Source organism: Triticum aestivum, chromosome 3A (genome assembly GCF_018294505.1).
Source record: "Triticum aestivum cultivar Chinese Spring chromosome 3A, IWGSC CS RefSeq v2.1, whole genome shotgun sequence".
NCBI lineage: Eukaryota > Viridiplantae > Streptophyta > Magnoliopsida > Poales > Poaceae > Triticum > Triticum aestivum.
In genome coordinates, this window is record NC_057800.1 from 219,891,370 (window position 1) to 219,900,188 (window position 8,819).

The window sequence follows — 8,819 nt, forward strand, 5'->3', positions numbered from 1 at the left end:
TTGTTGTGTCAGGGAATATATACCTACCGACTACCGTGGCAGTTGGACATTCACGTTACCGTTGGGAGTAATTTTGATGGTGGTGGCAGTGAGCGAGCACCTCGCATGGGTCATGTGGAATCTGGCTCACCGTCCACGTACGGCCGGAACGAGAAATGCCAAGCATATGTGTCATCATGGTTAGTAAAACTACTACTGCGGCAGGCTAATAATTAGTTCGTTTGTTTGCTGGTTAGGTGGGTAACATGCATGCATGTGGGCCGTAGTACGTGGATGCGCAGCCCGGCCGGCCGGCCGGTCTTCCTAGGTCGGTCAAGGTAGCAATCAAAGAAACTAGTGCTGAGGTGAACCATGGCGTGCCGACCACACACAGGAAAGCCCCACCACTTCATTCATATCGACTGATCGGACCCACATGATACTCTTTTGCATGCAGAAAGGAAAAAGGAGTACCATGCATTTAACAAGCACTAGGTACTCCCTCCGTTTTTTTGTCCATGTATTAGCTTTGGTCAAAGTCAAGCTTTGAAAATTTTAATCAAGTTTATAAACAAAAATATTAACATATACAATAACAAATCAATATAATTAGATTCATTATTGAATGTACTTTCATATCATATAGATTTGTTATGGTAAATATTATTTTTTTTTCATAAACTTGGTCAAACCTTACGAAGTTTGACTTCAATTAAACCTAATATATAGACTAAATAAAAACGAAGGAAGTAGATAGATAGCCAACTTATTGCAAGGGTGAGCAATCATACCTTCTCATGCATCAAAAAAGGAGAGCAACCTAGGTAGCTACTGGAAGAAAGCATACTTTGTTCGTCTCTACTACTAGAGGTCAATGGCCTGCCCGGCCTTATCTACTGTGCAACAAAAGCAGAAAGGGTAAATAGTGATGTGCGTGCGGAAATAAACATGTAATCATTTGTGTAACAGGCGTGTGCAGGGTCGACCCACCAACATTCTCATCATTGCATTGCGCGCACCTCCGGAGCAAAGGGAACTCACGAACTGGTCTCAACCTTTTCAACTGAACTGGACATCACTGCTTACGCGAAGTAGCATGATCGTGTTTTTTTTTTTGCGGGGAGCATGATCGTGTTTAGCCCTACTTAAGATTTACTTACATACAACGGTTTGACTTGGAACAACTTTGTCAAGGAATTAATCTAAACTAAACACAAGGTACTACGTCATACTCCCTCCATCCATCGGGGGTTTGGAAGGTTGGCGCCATATTCACTACACCACGACACTGCATTTCCTACATACGTGTGTTGGGAAAAGTCAATTTTGCCGACCGACTGTTTGTTTATAAAACTTTTATCAAACCGTTGGTTGGTATTACTCACATATAACAACCAACTGTCGGTCGGGAATGCTGAAATGTATAGCGTCAAACTGTTGGATGGTAATAGTTGCACTCGTATCACACAGTCGGTCGGCAAATGTTTCCGGCCGACTGTGGGCCGCCAACTGGCCACCCAAAATATCAGTGCGCGCGCGCGCCTGCGAAACTTAGCGCGAAGCCCATCCAAAATTTTCATGCCGCGCCACCACAGCCCACCTCCTAAAACATCATCCGCTCAAGAGAAAAAAAAACACAACACTGCTATCGCTTTGTCCTCTCTCCCTTATCTCTTTCTCTTCCGATCTGAGCGGCGGCGGCGACGCTCGCATCCGGCGACGGTTCCACCACTCCGCCCATCTCTTCCTCCCACCACTCCGTCCATCTCTTCCTCCCACCACTCCATCACCATCCCCACATCGCTGCTGATTTCCCATGTTGAGGTGGTCCTGCAGCGCCGATGCCCTCACCCAGCTGCCGGTGGCGGCGCTTTTTGTTCGTGCCCAAGCGCTCGGTGAGGTCACCTCTCACCTCCCTCCTATGGTGCCACCGCCCCAAGCCCCCAACCCATACGCAGCTCCCTCTTCCCCACTCCCATTGTTGCAGATCTGAGCGGGACAAGGTCTCTTCGGCCCTGGTGGTTCGGAACGAGGTGTGCGGCCTCTGCTCCCTTAACTTCTGGAGACTAGGGGCGCGGTGGCTGGTGCCCCATCTCTCTTAGCCATCCACAGCAGCAACAACATCAGTAAGCTCTCTCTCTCTCTCTCTCTGTGTGTGTGTGTGTGTGCAGATTTAACCTTCAATAGCCCCAATGGCTGGTGCCCTCACCTCTCTGCATATTGATCTCTTTCAAAACAAATCTGTGCTGCTTTGATACATGGAATAAAAATGATTTTGAAGCACTAAAAGTTCAAACCCTAGCCATTGATTATTATCATTCTCTATTTATATCATGTGATTGTTAGCAGACTGAATTGGATAATGTTTTTTTGCAGGGTCAAACAAACTTTCATAGGTTTGGTGGATGTTTGGGCAATTACTCAACTACTAACAAAAGGCCACTCGATGATTTTTATACCTGCATCACATCAAGTGGATTTGGATAGGTGAGTATTTATTTTTCACATCTTAAGTTTTGTTATACTATTTGCTGGTTTCTTGCATTATTTTTGCTTACTCTCACTTCCGATGTGTAACTGAGATTATGTCAGGTTGCTTGTTTTTTTCTCTTATCTGGCTATTTTCTCATGAATGATATGCCAAATCTTATTCTTTGGGCATGCAACTGATGGAACCTAGATCAGGGGCGGAGTATGGATTTAGACATGAGGGGGGCGAGGAAGATAATAATCGTTTGAGAGACACAACACAAGAATATAGTCCCTAAAGTAGAACTGATATGATTGTATTGCAACATATGTCTGGTAATATATAAAAAAAACTACATTTCTACCAGTTGCATATCAACAGGATTGGGGTTGGAATTATCATCTACAACGGTTGCTTGTCAGGTGGATTTGCATTTTCTGTAACGTTTGAGCTAGAAGCAATGGGCTTGAAAACCAAATATGTTAGGCTGGGGAAAAATGAATATGTTTCTGTTGTATCCTTTCTCTTCATACATACTGTTTCAAACGTTAAACGAGGAGTAAAATTAGAATCCTATATTGTAATTTTACCGCCACTGTCTTCAACGGAATTGTATTAATTCACAAATATTATTTACCAGTGATGTACCTAGATTTTTTTAAGTTGATTTTGTGATGCATGATGCCGGTGCAGCACACAAGCTGGCATGGTCTTCATCGTGGGTTCAATCTCCACACGAGTGGAGTGGCCTCTGCCTTGTGCCGCAGCTGCGGACGGGCAGAGGAGACGACGACGTAGGGCACACGGAGCCAGCAACCCTAGAAGCCATGATGCCCGCGAACAAAATTACCTGAAGGATAGGAAACAGACTACCTGATCTCACGGATGCATGTAGTCTTTTTTTCCTGATGCGTACAACAAGCGATCAGGGCATCAAGGGATGCTTTCTCACATTGGGCGTTTGAGCTGGAAAATTCGTGCTAGGCCATTAGTGTCAAACACTAAAAGAAACCAGGTTTGCACTTTATGTATACGTACAGTTCATATCAGTACCAGGTAACGAAAACTCACAGGGGGGCGAGGCGATGGGGGGTGTCTGACCCCTGCTCGCACCCCCGCCTCCGCCTCTGACCTAGACTTGATTATTGTTTTATCATTGTGGTAGGTGACTAGCTAAAATAAATTTTGCATAATAGATATTAGCCATTAAAGATGACCAGCTCCATGATTAATAAGTGAGGCTGCTTACTTTGTTAAGTTTGAGGATTGGTAATAAAATAGGTACTTATCCTGGAACCACTAAAATCCAAGATACATGATTTTGGTGGTTCCAGGGTAAGTACCTATTTTGTTATTTCAGCATTATACATGATTAATGCTTTGATGGTAAGTGTAATGAAAACATGATTGCTGTACATGAATCCATGATTATTTTCTTTGGGAGATACTATATTTTTCTTTGTAATAAGTGTAATGATACATCCATTTATGTGCAATAACATTGCAGAATATTCGATAGAGAACTCAGCAATCAAACCTACGTACATGTTAACATGTGAGGGTGCAACCGAATAGCTGTACATGAATCTGGAACAAGAGGAAGAACCGAGCATTCTTCAAGAAGCTGCTTCTATTCGTGCACAATGGCGTCGTAGTCAGGTAAGAGGTAGATAGATCTTTTCTGGTCGCTCGTCTATACATCATCCTTTCATTAGTCATTTTTGATTAGCGGATGAAAGCACAAGCATGATTGTACTTTTCTTAGAATGAAGAAAAGAAATAAACCATCAGACTGAGACTGACGTACATTCATACTACTATCTCGTGGTCCATTTCTGTTGCAAATAACTTCTCCCCTGATTTGAACAATAATTTTTCAGGCTGAGATGGAAATTTTACGCTCACCGGATTACATTTTCACATACTAAGATAGGTTACAATTGAATGTCGAACAGTTAGTTGGACATTTTGCATCAGTCCTGATACCACTTAGAAGATAGAACAAGTCTTATCTCTGGAGATTTTCTGAAGTTTTAAGTGTGTACCTAACCAATTGAATATTATAGATGCATTTGTTACTTCTACTTGACACCATTGACACTCTGAAGTTTGCAGGGTTCAATTGACACATGGTGTGTAAGCATTTGCCTATCTACCTAAAGGGTATGCTGGAGGGTTGCCAACATCAATGTGCTATGTGCTGCAGAAATGGATTTTCAAAAACCTCTAGCACATGGTGTCCTAGGAATTCCTGGATATGTCGACCTGCTAGCTCATTATCAGGTTTTGATGCATCTATTAATCATATGATAAAAGAACCAGAACATGGATAAATTTTGTATAGTGTAGTTGTAGTATCTAGCTTGGCTGCTTTTAGAGGTCTGAGCTATAGAAGTTACCGGGGTAAATAAAGTCTAAAGTATTCTGTAAACGCCTACATATTTTTGCCCCATTATGTTTAATCTTTGGTGAGAAATACAATTACGCTCCATAAAATGAGCTAATGTCGGAGAAGGTCGCTCTCAGTTTTAGTTTAAAACCATTCGTTATGTTGCCAACTACTTTCTAAATTTTAATGCGGTCACAGTAAAGTCATCCAATGGACAGCTCCTTGTATAATTTAACTTGTTGATATTCACAGAAGCCTTCTTGTTATCAATGAATATAGTGTCTAGAAATAAGGACACTTTAACTAGTGCTTAGTATGCCCCTTTACATGGTTACCTGAACTTGAATGGAGTGCCTTTCTTAGTAGGTGTTTGGTACTAGCTTGCCTTGTGAAGTAATAGTTGTTCTCAATGCTATGTTTTATACAAATTTTTATGGTGCCATTGTCTTTATGAATGTAATCACAACTTTACATTATGTAGGAAAAATAGGCAAGAAGACGAGGAAACATGAAGACGGTGGTTTGTGTAAATGGGATATTTTGTGTAATGGTGACTGAATCGTTGGAGATGCACTTTATATATCATTTTGTAAACTCGCATTGTGTCTGACAAAATGAACCATATTGTAATGGATGAAGTATTTACATCTGAAATTAATTAATGTGTTATTGTTTGGTTATGGTTTATTATTGTTAGGGCATGCATGTTATTGTTATGAAACATGAAACTTGATTTATATTTTGTTGGTAACGCAAATGTAAGCTATTGAGGGCTATTGGATGTTTGTGGGCAAAACGAAAAAACCATCTCATAGTCTGTCGAAGAAAGCTAATGCATGGGCCAACGAAAAGTTGGTCGGGAAAACAAACCCTGTCACACAGTCGGTCGGGAAAGCCTCCTGGAAGGCCTAATAGACTGTTGGTTGGGAAAACAAATTATGTCAAACAGTTGGGTGGGAAAGCTTCATGGCAAGCCCAATAGACTGTTGGTCGGGAAAGGACCATAGCAGGCCCAACAGAATGTCGGTCGGGAAAAGTGCCCCATAGCCAACAAGTGATCGGTCGGCAAAGATATATCGGTCGGGAAAGGCTTTCCCCGTCTGGACTTTCTCCAACAGACAAGATCGGTCGGCAATAGTTTTTCCCAACCGACTGTCTGTCATGGGAAGTTGTTTTTCCAACGAACCTGACTGTCGCAGATGTAGTGTTGTGGTGTAGTGATTTAAGTCTTTAGTAACTAAATATGTGTAGCAAGCCACCAAAAGTATATGTTTAGAAACTTTGTTCGACGACGAATCCAATGATATACTCCCTCCGTCTCATAATATAAGACGTTTCTTCCACCGACGTATGACAAAACGTTTCACTGGTCAAACTGAAGACCCCGCTCTCACCTTACAAACCCGAGGTAGTATACTTGAGACCTAGATTGTGTACTCAGGTAATTTTTTGTACGAAGCATGCATGCATCTAACTAAAGGGAAGGGCTCAGTTGAATAACGATCGCCTCCAGCCCCAGGCTAGATTAGATGGAACCAACAGCTCGCAGATGAGGATTGAGAGCCTTGACCTAAAAAGTGAAATGAAGATCGAAAAGAACAAAAAAACTAAATACTAGCTACTCCTACTCCAGGTCCCATATAATTGATGTGCACTCATCGAACTCAAAGTCAAGTGGTTACGCAGATTCCATGTGCAGTAACTAGCTGCTGGCATGGGCAGGTGAAAAGGCCGTACAGACACATCCAGATGGAACCGGACGAATCGGCGGTTAGTTAGAGTTGGTACACTGCCATTGTATTTTTCTTCTTTAGCCGTGGGATGCACTCCACTAGTTCTAGCTCTATTGGCTTACAATATCATAACTACTCACTGATTTATACTCTACGTACTTTGTCTTCTTGGGAATCTGTGTTATGTATGGGCAATTTGATTATTGTGATCAGTGTACAGATGCATGGTGCATGATGTGGAGTAGATAGATAGATAAACAGGTGCGATTGATGCATACTTAATACGACTATATATGTCCCTTGTACCTAGCCTTATAGAGTTTTGCCAGAACTGATGGGTTAGATGAATGTATGGGGTGTTTAGTTGCTGTATAAAAACGTGTGAGATGATTGAGCAATGTACATGCAGACGTGGGCGATTTTCTATTTTACTGGTACGAGTTGGATCCCTTTTCCGACTTTTATTTTTCAGATCACGATGAAATAGTGCTTTTGAGGGTGCTCATTTTAACAAGCCCTCTAATTGTGCCATAGAAAAACAGCAGACAAGGAGACCATGCGCCGCCAAAAAAAAGGTAAAGACCGGTAGTTCATTTTTTTTCTTTTCATTTTGCCAAAACCAGTGGTGTATACTTAATGCGATCCCCCTGGTGTTGCTGGTATGCCAAATGCTCTAGCAGTTGGTAGTTTTCATCAAATTGTAGTAGTAGATGTCTATGGATGCGTTTATTTCTCTTTGGTATCCCATATGCCAGTAGTAGGTATATATGTGATTGTGTTACCAGCTCTTGCTACGGTACGTTGGATTCTGATGTATGAAAGCAGAGAGAATGAAAAATCACTTCAATTTTGTTCCTATAAAAACTAGTGCAAGCTTGATGAACTGTTATGTGTTTATAGATTTAACTGGAGTCCCAAAAACATAACAAGTTGTATGAACTTTCAAACACATGTTTGATGTGCATGTACAAAAAGTAGTTCGATATTATTTCCGAGGGTGATTAGGCAAGCTCCAAGATGTCCAGGAAGATTCAAGGAAATTCCAAAACGTTTCATAATTATTTCAGCAAGCCTCGGCATGCCGCATGCCGCAAGTAAAAGTAAGTATGCCACACGTGTATCCGATTGCCATGGAAATCAAACAAAAAAGATGAGTATATTACTACACATAGTGACAGTAGGATATAACCAAACGACAGGGCCTAATTTATTGCCAAATTGAAGTGTGACTAAGGTTTGTTCTAAGCTGCGGAATAACCGGACCGTTCTGTATACTCGTAATACACTACGTATATCTTTCCTTTTTCTCCAAATTTACATTTTTTTTACTTTTATCTTCCTTTTTACGCAATGAAACTTGGCATAGCAGACACGCAGCCACGGTGTCAAATATTCACACAGCGCATTGCTTAAAGTGCTGGTTTCCAGAATCACAAAGCTCCTTAGTCGAGCCAACTACACTTCACAAAAAGAAAAAGGAAAGCATGGAAATAAATTTTAACCATGTCTTGGAAGCTAAGGGCCTTCTCTGATATTCAACAAAGCAGTGATCAACTTGGCTACCAGTATAAGCTACTGTTATGATAACGATGATCAGCAAGGCGTCTATGCTAATGTATCTGATTAAATACTTGCCCTTTTTCATAACACAGGTCAAAAGTCTTCTATGCTTAACTGAGTATGTTTAACATCAAGAAAAGTAGATTTCACCTAGTAAAACTGTCAAGTAACATCATAGGGAAGCCAAATATGATAATGAGAAAAAACAGAGTACTTTGAAAGAGCTTTGCTTAATAATGTTCTCTTTCTACAAAAGCTTGCTTAAGCAGACTGCGGTTGGTAAAAGGAAGATCAGACAATACCTTAAGGCACTCTCTAATCAATCATCCGTTGCGAAGTCCTTTATTCAGGGAACAAGTTGTAAGAAATCATTGGCCAATTACATTGGAAAATCTGTGTTGGTTAACTTCTAAGAAACATGTGGGACCTGTTCAAGATTTGCCTTTTACTTCTACAGTAAGCATGATTGGCGTGGAGTTAAGAGTTGATTGCAGGAGGAGAATGGGGGGGGAAAGGGGAATAGGAAACAATTATGACTCAGGATCCTCCTAACAGCAGAAGTCAAATGAGCAGGCACTCTTATATCGCTTTAGTTTCCTCCCAAGGTTTTTTAGCAGTAGGGATACATGCCAAGGGGAGGAATCCCATGTTCAACATCGACACAAACAATGTAAACTGCTGCTAGATA

The 8,819-nt window shown here is 41.3% G+C and overlaps 1 long non-coding RNA gene across 2 annotated transcripts; it reads left to right on the forward strand.

Moving 5' to 3' along the window:
• The first annotated feature begins 1,590 nt into the window (after window positions 1–1,590).
• LOC123061027 (uncharacterized) lies at window positions 1,591–5,518 on the forward strand. 2 transcript variants are annotated; one of them, XR_006428437.1, is made up of 6 exons: window positions 1,591–2,105; window positions 2,356–2,466; window positions 3,143–3,464; window positions 3,957–4,108; window positions 4,558–4,732; window positions 5,320–5,518. It is a non-coding gene; the product is annotated as an uncharacterized lncRNA (long non-coding RNA). The 2 variants fall into 2 exon arrangements; XR_006428436.1 differs by having other exon boundaries at window positions 1,592–2,105; window positions 4,565–4,732.
• Window positions 5,519–8,819: the final 3,301 nt, after the last annotated feature.